The sequence below is a fragment of the Dermacentor andersoni genome, chromosome 10 (assembly GCF_023375885.2).
Source record: "Dermacentor andersoni chromosome 10, qqDerAnde1_hic_scaffold, whole genome shotgun sequence".
Taxonomy (NCBI): domain Eukaryota; kingdom Metazoa; phylum Arthropoda; class Arachnida; order Ixodida; family Ixodidae; genus Dermacentor; species Dermacentor andersoni.
In genome coordinates, this window is record NC_092823.1 from 107,501 (window position 1) to 120,000 (window position 12,500).

General features: G+C 54.4%; 2 non-coding genes across 2 annotated transcripts; one reads left to right on the forward strand and one right to left on the reverse strand.

Moving 5' to 3' along the window:
• Positions 1–3,610: 3,610 nt before the first annotated feature.
• LOC140213814 (U2 spliceosomal RNA) lies at positions 3,611–3,802 on the reverse strand. The gene has a single exon (XR_011890799.1). It is a non-coding gene; the product is annotated as a U2 spliceosomal RNA (small nuclear RNA).
• Positions 3,803–9,188: 5,386 nt separating this feature from the next.
• On the forward strand, positions 9,189–11,003 carry LOC140213845 (small subunit ribosomal RNA). The gene has a single exon (XR_011890826.1). It is a non-coding gene; the product is annotated as a small subunit ribosomal RNA (ribosomal RNA).
• Positions 11,004–12,500: the final 1,497 nt, after the last annotated feature.

The following is a 12,500-nucleotide window of genomic DNA, read 5'->3' on the forward strand; positions in this document are numbered from 1 at the left end:
TGCCACGTCTCTCACCACGATATGATATTTTTTTGGGGGGTTTCTCCTTTGATCCTCAAGTGAACGGACTGTCCAGTACTGATGCCATTTACAAAAATCCAAAACAGCAGAGGCCCGCACCTGCTCAATCAACGCCAACTCAATTTAAGGAAGGGCTGTTCAAAAGCTGATCGAAACCATCCAGTTTGGGAAAACCTATTTTATGCAGTAGTTTTTATTATTATTATTTTTTTTTTTTTTATTGTGAGAGACGTGAAATCGACACCACGAAATGAACGTCCCTTTGTTACCCTTTTGTTACCGCGGCTTCGAAACCGTGCGTAATACCAATTTAATTGTGTCCTGGTTGGCCGTTTGTCAGCACTTTGTGTTCTTCTAGAAAATCAACTACTAGTTTATAAATTACGTGCGCGAAATTTTCCTCCGTGTGCACCACCAAAATACTTAAAGAAGAGAGAATGCGTCCGGGGCCTTGGGATTTCGAAAATGACGTGCTCTGAAATTTTCACATCCGCCATTGGAAAGATAATTATTATCCGTCGTAAAAAAAAAAAAAAAGAAAAAAAAAAAAGAAAGAAATCACATTTGAAATTATCATTGAAAGTGGCCACGTTTTTCGGGGCATGTCTTGATGAAATAATCTCAGTTCAGTTCAGCATGATTGGATTTCATCTTTTCCAGTATTCTCAGTACTCTCGTTGTAGTACCAATTGCCGGCAGATTTTTTTTTTTAGTTGTTTAGAGTTATACATTCCTGAACGATGTTTTTCTTTTCCTCAAAGCTAGCCATAGAACCAGCGCTTTCTATAAAATCATGACAATAAGAATCCAGCATATCGGTTCATCTTCGGCGCGATTAAAGTTCGGGAACTGGCGATTTTTTATTGCCGTGATCAAGAAGGTTAACACCAGATAAGGCGTGATATTTCAGCATACCAGTCGCGATATCTAATCGAATCTAAGATTGAAATGGCGTTCTGAATTCTTTCGGTTCCAGATAGAAAGAAACAGAAAAAAAAAAAAAAAAGAAAGGATGTGATTGATTGCCATTCAAATCTGAAGACCGCGTGGAGAAAGTGTTCCGGTTTACATTCGGCAAATCAAAATGAACGGCTAAAATTAATCTATCGTCTGGTTTCATGCGCGAGATCACGTAAAAGGCAGCCATTCTTCTTAACATGGTTTCTCTCTTTTGCTCTCTCATTCGCGCACGGAAATTTCTTCGTACGGGAATTTTATGAAGCGAAGGCGGCTGCAGACCATTTTCTTTGTTTAGTTCATGTTCGTAGGCGCAAATTACAAACCTAACACTTGGAGCAACATTTCCACTACTCTAGAGGGGCATGAACTGTAGACAGTGCACGCTTTCTCATTTATCCAATCGCTCGCAAACACATTGCATTGCTAGTCTACAGTGGCAATACAAAGTGACGTTTCACCATGCACGTCGAAGTTCATTACCAGTACCGCGCCAGCATCGACCGGCCGGCGAAGCGACGAGCTCAGCAGCGCATGCGCAAGGCCCGACACCACCCCAACCGAGCTTCCCTGCTTATCGGAGAGAACAAGTGCGCGTGAACACGGGCGCGTCTGAGTATCTGGATTTAAAAAAAAAAAAAGAAAACAAAGAAAGCGTTTCCGAGATATTGACAAAGACAAGTGGTCGCGGTCGCTCTGAATCTTATCGTATTATAGAAAACGTGGGAAGGCGGCGCTTCCTCGAGGGTCAGAAAGTACAATCGTCGAACTAGGTGGCAAGTGGAGTACATCCTTTTTCTTGGAACGGTTTGCAATTGACTGCTTGAATGTGCCGACCACGCGTCGCGGGTCGCGTATAGAGCCAACCGTTGGCAAGCACGCGTCTAGCGTAGCAGCAGAACCGATCGCGGTTGCGATAACCCATCGTTGGCAGCGAAAAAGAAAAACACCCACACGCAGTTTGTAGCAATAACCGTACAAATCAATGTGGTTTTAAATATAGCTTCACTGGTCACCCAAGAAGGGCACCGAAACTTTCTCATGACGCACACCGCTGTAGTCCACAAAGAACAAAGCGCACAAAATAGATATGATACAGCCGCACCGCATTATTTCGTGTTTTCAGCATTTCATTACTTTCGTGTGCATGCGCGCTAGGGCCACGCAGGCCAGGAGTAAAAGGCACGAAAAGAAAAAAAAAAAAAAAAATGATACGCAATCCTAAGCTTTGACTTGACTGCTGTGGCACTCGCATTTGTGTTCTTTACCTTAGGCGAACGCAATGCGCAAACTGAACTGGAATTTCCAATAATGGAAATTCCTGTTTGGCTCATATTTGCGTTTTTCGCCCGAGCAAGCGCTTCACTGCACTACGCTTTGCCCCTTCAACGTGGCTACACTGCCCGGCAGGCGTGTTCTGCGTAGGGCCGAACCTGCAGGCAAAAAGCATGGGCGCCGCCATCTTGTTGAGAGCGGCGCCAGGGACACAATCGCGCCTAGCTCATTGAGTTTTCCCCCAAAACTGAAAAAAATTTGACTTCATTAAACGAGAAAGATGCCACGAGTGCCCCAACAAAAAGCTTTGAGGATTACCGAAGGGTAACTGAGGGCGACGCAACGGGCTCTGGAAAGAAGGATGATGGGTGTGGCGTCACGGGGGGATCGGAATAGAGCAGATTGGGGTGTGCGAGAAGAAACGCTCGTTAATGACACCAAAGTTTAAACCAGGAAAAACAAATGGGCATGCGCAGGGCATGCAATCTGGGGGGAAGATAACCGGTGGCCATTAAGGGTTACAGACTGAATTCCAAGAGGAGGGAAGCGTAGCAGGGGGTGGCAGAAAGTTAGGAGGGCAGATTAGATTAGGGACTACATGGCGACAATCGGCACCTGACCGGGGTACTTGGAGGATCATGGCAGATGCCTTTGCCCTGCAGTGGGCGTAGCCAGGATGATGATGATGATGATGTTCATGATGAAAAGGTAGCAACAGGTCTTCGTAACATACAGGTTAGAAAGATGAGGCACCTTTTAACCCTTGAATATATTTCGCCACATTTGGGCATACGACAAGTTTGTTTTCGAGGCGCTCGGTCCCACTGCTGCGAAAATGTGTACACAAAGGCTGCACAGTAGTTGCCAGAAATCGGGCACTCTATTTTTCTTTCATAGGGAATCTTTCTTCCACTTGGGCAGCGGATTTCGGCGGCAGGGCGAGCTTGCGTGGCCGCGGTGGTTTACGGATCCAAGCGATAGTGAACTCCAAAATCCAGTGTTGGCTTTGAGTGGGATTCATATTGATTGCGAACCCCACGGCTAATCCTACCCCCCATCCCCCCAAGTGGCTCTTTACAGGAGACAATCATTCAGAGACATCGGACAAATAGGAATTCTGGTTCTTTCTTTTGCTTTCATTAATTTTTCTCGAAGCCCATAACTAGAAATTTGCTGGAGCGGCTGTCCCATTTGCGACGCAACAAGTGCGACGCTACACACAGATGGAGTGGCAGTTTAATTACTCTCGTGGTCCGCGAACCGGCATCGTTGCGTGTAGTATAGGAATGGTGCGTGTCAAGTCACTGCTCGCGTTGAGCTTGTGCTCTTCATTTTGATTGAATGAAGTCTCACCTAAGTGAGCGGGGCCGATCCCGGAGGTAGTGCAATACCGGGCCGACCTGCGGCGGAGGTGAAGCAGGCTTCAAGCACTCCGCCAACTTCCAAAAATAGGTTTAATATCGTGGGTCCATATAGAACCCGTATCAGATATTAAGCTGATAAGAACAGATACTACACTTTGATCTTAGCCAAAAGGCCGAGAAGCGATGTCCTTCACTTCACTTCATTGTACTACTGCCTTGTGGGCGCCCTGCCGACATGGGTAACCTCAGCAACAGCGTGGGCAATATTATAAAATTCAGCCTGTGTACAGACTCAACGCTCCCTATCTCACGGATGAACTCGCAACGCCTCAGTCTTTCGCTGTTAACGAAACGCTGTCGCGTAGAAACGAGACCCGAGTGCAAGCTTGCTTGTAACGCGAAACCAACCAAGGCAACCTCGTAGAAAACGGAACAGGCGAGCGGAAAAAAACGCGCCAGGGGAATGCTTACTTCCGTCTGAATGCGACCGCTCAAGGTGACCTTCCTTGAGGGCTTCGTTTCAAGCCCGTGTGCAATTGTAATATACTACGCGCATTTCCTTCATTTCTTTTTATTTACCGCAAGGCCCACTGAAAATTTTGATACGGCACAGGCCGGGACGGATCGCAACGTGTCGAATCGACCGGTAGAATTAGGTAGCATGCCCCATGTACGAAGACGAGCAACATAGAAGTGAATGACAAAATAAATATAGAAAACGCTGCACACTCCTTCCCACCGGAAACATAGAGGGGAGAAAGATCGCCATCTGAAACACAGGCATTGTAAAAAAAAAAAAAAAAGTGCTACCTCATCATCTTTACCATTACCGTGTGTGTGTATGTATATATGCATGTGTGTGTGTGTGTGTGTGTGTGTGTGTTTGTGTATTTATATATATATATATATATATATACGCACACATGCTAGCATAGCTTAAACGCAGCTGGAAAGCTCAGCCTTGCACAAGAACCACCCCCTGTCGCAAACCCCTTTGAAACATTCAAATGGGAAACACGAGTACAGCGAGGTCGTTCGAACCTGGCGCCAAAACGCATTAGCGCCATCTGTGTACGGAACTAGGAAAACCTGCGGACTTTGCAATACAGAAAGAAAGGTAGATGGCGCGAGCTAACGCTCCATTGCATACTAAGAACGAGAGTTAGTGAATAATGGCAGAAACGTCTTGGGAAGAGAAAAAAAAAAAAAAAAAACGCGCAACAGTTGTTGGCTTGTGCAAGCACTCTATGTTACAGCGATTAAAGAGCATAGCATCTTCTACAACAGCAGCTACAAAAAGAAGAAGAACGTGAGAGAGGGAGAGACACAGGCGTGTTTCTTTGGAATGCAGAGCATGCAGCACATACTATAAAGTGCCAAAGAGACGGGGAAAGCAGATGGCGCGAAGGTGTATGTCCTCAAAGCTTGAAAGCAATTTCTAAATTACAACATGTACCGAAGTCCACCTACTCTCATCAGGTTGCTCCCGCCTCCAGTTGCGTTTAAAGTGAAATTACAGTCGCCTCAAAGGCAGACAGAGAGAGAGTGAAAATAGGTACACTTGCTTCGCGCAGCTGCAGCCGTTCAAATTTTACAGCAAGAGCACTCCCGAAAGCACAAAGTCCGCTGCCGCCTGGGCGCAATGCGCTCGCTTCAGTAAATTGCCGTGCTGGCCTCGGCAACCAAGAGGTGTAGTGCGGCAGACTGCTGCATTGTAGCACACCGGAAACCGTGCAGACGTAAGCGATCGCCTCGACATCGCTGCGAGCGCTCGAAGAGACAAAGTCCGAAACCACGTGTGCCGGGGCGGTGCGAGCGCGACGCCTTTGACGCAACTTTTGCGTACAAGCCGCCGCACCGCCACGACGGAATCGCTGGCATCCCGCACGCAGCTGCATTGTGTCACGCCGGCAATCGTTGAAACACCACGCAGTCGTCGGCGTCGGCCCCGACATGGTTGCGAGCGCTGGAAGAGACAAAGTCCGAAACCGCGTGTGCCGGGGCGGCGCGAGCGCGACGCCTTTGACGCAACTTTTGCGTACAAGCCGCCGCACGGACACGACGGAGCCGGTGTCACCCTGCAGAGGGCTGCACTATAGCACGCCGGGAACCGGCAAAGAACCGCGCAGACGTCGTCGTTGGCCGCGGCGTTGCCGCGAGCACGCGAAGAGACAAAGTCCGAAACGACGTCAGCCGGGGCGTCGAGCACGCCGCCCGCACTGTTCGCACGCGTGCTCGGAAATGGCGAAGGGGCCGCGCTAGCGTGCCTTGAATCGGTGAGCGGCGGTACCGCGGCAATCGCCAGAGCTCGAATCCGCCCTGCAAAAGCCAAATATAGGCGCTCGGCTCGGCGCAGTACGCCGCCGCGTCGCACGAGTACGGCCCCATGGAGGTCTGGGCACTTATCGCTGCTACTGTAAGGGGCCGTACGGCCCCGGCCGACATTGTACCGTAGTGCGATTTTCGTCTTGCGCGTGCTCGTGGCGGTGTCCGCGCACCGTTCCGAAGTCGACAATCGTGCCCACGACTACGCGAGCGCTGGAAGAGACAAAGTCCGAAACCGCGTGTGCCGGGGCGGCGCGAGCGCGACGCCTTTGACGCAACTTTTGCGTACAAGCCGCCGCACGGCCACGACGGAGCCGGTGTCACCCTGCAGAGGGCTGCACTATAGCACGCCGGGAACCGGCAAAGAACCGCGCAGACGTCGTCGTTGGCCGCGGCGTTGCCGCGAGCACGCGAAGAGACAAAGTCCGAAACGACGTCAGCCGGGGCGTCGAGCACGCCGCCCGCACTGTTCGCACGCGTGCTCGGAAATGGCGAAGGGGCCGCGCTAGCGTGCCTTGAATCGGTGAGCGGCGGTACCGCGGCGATCGCCAGAGCTCGAATCCGCCCTGCAAAAGCCAAATATTGGCGCTCGGCTCGGCGCAGTACGCCGCCGCGTCGCACGAGTACGGCCCCATGGAGGTCTGGGCACTTATCGCTGCTACTGTAAGGGGCCGTACGGCCCCGGCCGACATTGTACCGTAGTGCGATTTTCGGCTTGCGCGTGCTCGTGGCGTAGTCCGCGCACCGTTCCGACGTCGACAATCGTGCCCACGACTACGCGAGCGCTGGAAGAGACAAAGTCCGAAACCGCGTGTGCCGGGGCGGCGCGAGCGCGACGCCTTTGACGCAACTTTTGCGTACAAGCCGCCGCACGGACACGACGGAATCGCTGGCATCCCGCACGCAGCTGCATTGTGTCACGCCGGCAATCGTTGAAACACCACGCAGTCGTCGGCGTCGGCCCCGACATGGTTGCGAGCGCTGGAAGAGACAAAGTCCGAAACCGCGTGTGCCGGGGCGGCGCGAGCGCGACGCCTTTGACGCAACTTTTGCGTACAAGCCGCCGCACGGCCACGACGGAGCCGGTGTCACCCTGCAGAGGGCTGCACTATAGCACGCCGGGAACCGGCAAAGAACCGCGCAGACGTCGTCGTTGGCCGCGGCGTTGCCGCGAGCACGCGAAGAGACAAAGTCCGAAACGACGTCAGCCGGGGCGTCGAGCACGCCGCCCGCACTGTTCGCACGCGTGCTCGGAAATGGCGAAGGGGCCGCGCTAGCGTGCCTTGAATCGGTGAGCGGCGGTACCGCGGCGATCGCCAGAGCTCGAATCCGCCCTGCAAAAGCCAAATATTGGCGCTCGGCTCGGCGCAGTACGCGGCCGCGTCGCACGAGTACGGCCCCATGGAGGTCTGGGCACTTATCGCTGCTACTGTAAGGGGCCGTACGGCCCCGGCCGACATTGTACCGTAGTGCGATTTTCGGCTTGCGCGTGCTCGTGGCGTAGTCCGCGCACCGTTCCGACGTCGACAATCGTGCCCACGACTACGCGAGCGCTGGAAGAGACAAAGTCCGAAACCGCGTGTGCCGGGGCGGCGCGAGCGCGACGCCTTTGACGCAACTTTTGCGTACAAGCCGCCGCACGGCCACGACGGAGCCGGTGTCACCCTGCAGAGGGCTGCACTATAGCACGCCGGGAACCGGCAAAGAACCGCGCAGACGTCGTCGTTGGCCGCGGCGTTGCCGCGAGCACGCGAAGAGACAAAGTCCGAAACGACGTCAGCCGGGGCGTCGAGCACGCCGCCCGCACTGTTCGCACGCGTGCTCGGAAATGGCGAAGGGGCCGCGCTAGCGTGCCTTGAATCGGTGAGCGGCGGTACCGCGGCAATCGCCAGAGCTCGAATCCGCCCTGCAAAAGCCAAATATTGGCGCTCGGCTCGGCGCAGTACGCCGCCGCGTCGCACGAGTACGGCCCCATGGAGGTCTGGGCACTTATCGCTGCTACTGTAAGGGGCCGTAGGGCCCCGGCCGACATTGTACCGTAGTGCGATTTTCGTCTTGCGCGTGCTCGTGGCGGTGTCCGCGCACCGTTCCGAAGTCGACAATCGTGCCCACGACTACGCGAGCGCTGGAAGAGACAAAGTCCGAAACCGCGTGTGCCGGGGCGGCGCGAGCGCGACGCCTTTGACGCAACTTTTGCGTACAAGCCGCCGCACGGCCACGACGGAGCCGGTGTCACCCTGCAGAGGGCTGCACTATAGCACGCCGGGAACCGGCAAAGAACCGCGCAGACGTCGTCGTTGGCCGCGGCGTTGCCGCGAGCACGCGAAGAGACAAAGTCCGAAACGACGTCAGCCGGGGCGTCGAGCACGCCGCCCGCACTGTTCGCACTCGTGCTCGGAAATGGCGAAGGGGCCGTGCTAGCGTGCCTCGAATCGATCGGCCGGGGGCCCCGTAGGGCGACAGAAAGGCAATTGTGCAGGAAACCGTACTGGCCATTAGCGAGAAATTGCCGTTCGCGCATTCGGTAGACGCGCTGCGCTTTCACGACTTCGGCATTGTGCTGCCGACGTAAGCTTTCAATCTTGCTCGCGGCGTTACGAGGCGGCACGATTTTCGCCAAACGCTCGTCGAAAGTGGCACGAGTACGGCCCCATGGAGGTCTGGGTACTTATCGCTGCTATTATATGGGGGTCCCAGAGAGCAGTCGCCCCCAAAGCGACCTGGGTGTTTGATATGCGGCGGGCTTCGTGCCCGTCAAGCGTGTCCCCGGTATCGCTCCCGTGGATCCCACAGCTGACGTCTGCAGCCTCATCCGCTTGATGCGTTAGGGGCTGGTTGTCGGACGACGCTTTTTCCACGATATCGAAGTGTGTTCCGCATCGTCCTCGGACGAATCAAATACGAAAGCGCCGAAGGCGCGGGCGTGACCCGTCGCCTAGCGGCTTTGCCGTCTCGGCTACGTTGCAAGTGTCGGTCGGTCCACCAGTGCTGCGGGCTCGAGAGAAACCGCAAGCCGCGATCGAGTCGACACAACCGGTCTATCGAGAATGTTGCGTGCTTCTTGCCGCGTGGCGATACCCGGCCCTGCGGGGAGGGCGCCGTAGCGAGCTCGAACGCCGTCGTCTCGGACTGTGCAAAGTGCTACCCTTTGCGAGAACGAAGCGTGTTGGGGCGCCTGAAGGTGGCCTCGGCATCGCAAAAACGGCGTCCGGCCTGCTTGAAAGGCTGGACGCGCAGTTGAACGATTACCTGGTTGATCCTGCCAGTAATCATATGCTTGTCTCAAAGATTAAGCCATGCATGTCTAAGTACATGCCGAAATAAGGCGAAACCGCGAATGGCTCATTAAATCAGTTATGGTTCCTTAGATCGTTTCTTCCTACTTGGATAACTGTGGCAATTCTAGAGCTAATACATGCAGTGAGCCTGAAGCCCTTTGGGCGACGGGTGCTTTTATTAGACCAAGATCGATCGGGTTTCGGCCCGTATTGTGTGGTGACTCTGGATAACTTTGTGCTGATCGCATGGCCACGAGCCGGCGACGTTTCTTTCAAGTGTCTGCCTTATCAACTTTCGATGGTAGGTTACTTGCTTACCATGGTTGTTACGGGTAACGGAGAATCAGGGTTCGATTCCGGAGAGGGAGCCTGAGAAACGGCTACCACATCCAAGGAAGGCAGCAGGCGCGCAAATTACCCACTCCCGGCACGGGGAGGTAGTGACGAAAAATAACAATACGGGACTCTTTTGAGGCCCCGTAATTGAAATGAGTACACTCTAAATCCTTTAACGAGGATCAATTGGAGGGCAAGTCTGGTGCCAGCAGCCGCGGTAATTCCAGCTCCAATAGCGTATACTAAAGCTGCTGCGGTTAAAAAGCTCGTAGTTGGATCTCAGTTCCAGACGAGTAGTGCATCTACCCGATGCGACGGCTCGGACTGAACATCATGCCGGTCCTTTCTTGGTGCACTTCATTGTGTGCCTCGAGAAGGCCGGTGCTTTTACTTTGAAAAAATTAGAGTGCTCAACGCAGGCGAGTCGCCTGAATAAACTTGCATGGAATAATAGAACAAGACCTCGTTTCTGTTCTGTTGGTTTTTGGAATACGAGGTAATGATTAAGAGGGACAGACGGGGGCATTCGTATTGCGGCGCTAGAGGTGAAATTCTTGGACCGTCGCAAGACGAACTACTGCGAAAGCATTTGCCAAGAATGTTTTCTTTGATCAAGAACGAAAGTCAGAGGTTCGAAGGCGATCAGATACCGCCCTAGTTCTGACCATAAACGATGCCAACCAGCGATCCGCCTGAGTTACTCAAATGACTCGGCGGGCAGCTTCCGGGAAACCAAAGTGTTTGGGTTCCGGGGGAAGTATGGTTGCAAAGCTGAAACTTAAAGGAATTGACGGAAGGGCACCACCAGGAGTGGAGCCTGCGGCTTAATTTGACTCAACACGGGAAAACTTACCCGGCCCGGACACTGGGAGGATTGACAGATTGAGAGCTCTTTCTTGATTCGGTGGATGGTGGTGCATGGCCGTTCTTAGTTGGTGGAGCGATTTGTCTGGTTAATTCCGATAACGAACGAGACTCTAGCCTATTAAATAGGTGCGGGGTTCCCAGCACCTTACAACCTTCTTAGAGGGACAAGCGGCTCCTAGCCGCACGAAACAGAGCAATAACAGGTCTGTGATGCCCTTAGATGTCCGGGGCCGCACGCGCGCTACACTGAAGGAAGCAGCGTGTCTTTATCCCTGTCTGAAAGGACTGGGTAACCCGTGGAACTTCTTTCGTGATTGGGATAGGGGCTTGCAATTGTTCCCCTTGAACGAGGAATTCCCAGTAAGCGCGAGTCATAAGCTCGCGTTGATTACGTCCCTGCCCTTTGTACACACCGCCCGTCGCTACTACCGATTGAATGATTTAGTGAGGTCTTCGGACCGATGTCCGGCGCGGCCTTTCGGTTGCGCCGGTCTGTTGGAAAGATGACCAAACTTGATCATTTAGAGGAAGTAAAAGTCGTAACAAGGTTTCCGTAGGTGAACCTGCGGAAGGATCATTACCGGATTGTGAAGGGTGGCGAGCGCCATTGTTTCTACCCCGTGTGGGTGAAGCAGCTCGCTGCGCCCGACGCTTTCCGCCGCTGGCCCCGCTTGGACGCGGGGACGGCTATACCCGAACATGCCGGGGACTGCCTGAATTTTGAGGGGCGCCCCGTGCCAAATTTGTTGCGCCCAGTGGACGCCGGCTGCAACCTTGGACGGTTGGCTTGGCCGCGCCCGCGGGTAGAAACGGCGTAACGCACACTGGGTGGGCTTTCTGTCCGCTTTGGCGCTCTTGCGCGGAATGGGAGTAAGACGACCCGACCTGCTGCTTTGCCCAGTACGAGGGGAACGGCGAAGCGTGCGGTCGGTCAAGGAACTGACGGTCGAGAGCTAATGCCGCTGCCGCTTAGTACACACACGGAACCGTGGTGCGAGCGCTCTCCCGTCCTCCGCGGCAAACGCTGCCGAGTCTGAAAAGGCTGGCGGCTGCCGGTCGCTTCCTGCGGCGAGTATGGAGTAACGACCCGACTTTGTTGCCACCCAAGTACTAAAGGAACGGTGTGGCGCTCGGTCGGTCATGGAACTGTCGGTATGAGGGTGCGGCTGCCAAGTACGGAAGGAACCGTGGCCTAAAGTGCTCTCCCGTCCTCCGCGGCAAATGCCACCGAGTCCGAAAGGGCCGGAGGCTGCCGGTCGGCTCCTGCTCGTGACGCGCGAGGTGTCGAGATCGCGGTTTAATGCGACGACGTCTGCAGGCTATTCGCCCGCCGCCGAGGGAAAGGCGGCGTTGCTGCGAAGTACCGAAGGAAACGCGGCTTTGCTACGTCGGAAGCGTTCTGCGGTTAGCGGACTTGTGCGCTTTGGGAAGGCGCCGCACGTCGAAAGAGGAAGTACGGACAGACGAGGGACTGTAGTCCCGGTTTCGAACGCACTTGCGGCCAGGCCCTTGCTGGCTTCGTCTTCCGCCTCAAGTAGACTTGTTGTGGCGCCGGCGCAGGGAGCCGTCCCTGGCACTGGCCGAGTGGTTTTGGAGAGCTGCGCGAGTACGCGCGCCGGGCTCTTGTCTTTCGTCTCAAGTAGGCTGTTGGATCAACAGCGGTTATGCTGCGGCGATCTGCCGATGCGAAAGTGTGTGTGTGTTTGAGGCCCTTCTATGAACCTACTGCTGACTGAAGCGAAGCACGTCGATGGGGGTGAAGCCCTGCCCGTGGCCGTGTAGCCGTTAAAGACTCCACAGCGGCTTAGCCCTAATCATGGCTCTGTCGCTCTTTGCAATTTTTAGTGGAGCGATGTGAACGTGCACACGAGACACACGGGTCCGGTGGATGGTTGGCAGGTAAAACCGGCTTCGAGTGCGCGCAAACGGCATAAGGTGCCTCGAGGGCAAGCGAGGAAGGCGTGGGCGCAAAACACACGCGCGAGTAGCAGGAGTGGAGTGCCATTAGGCTTTCAGCTGCTGAGACGCGGCCGCCGAAAGAGCGAGACTGGAGGAGCGCACGCCGAAAGGCGCTCTT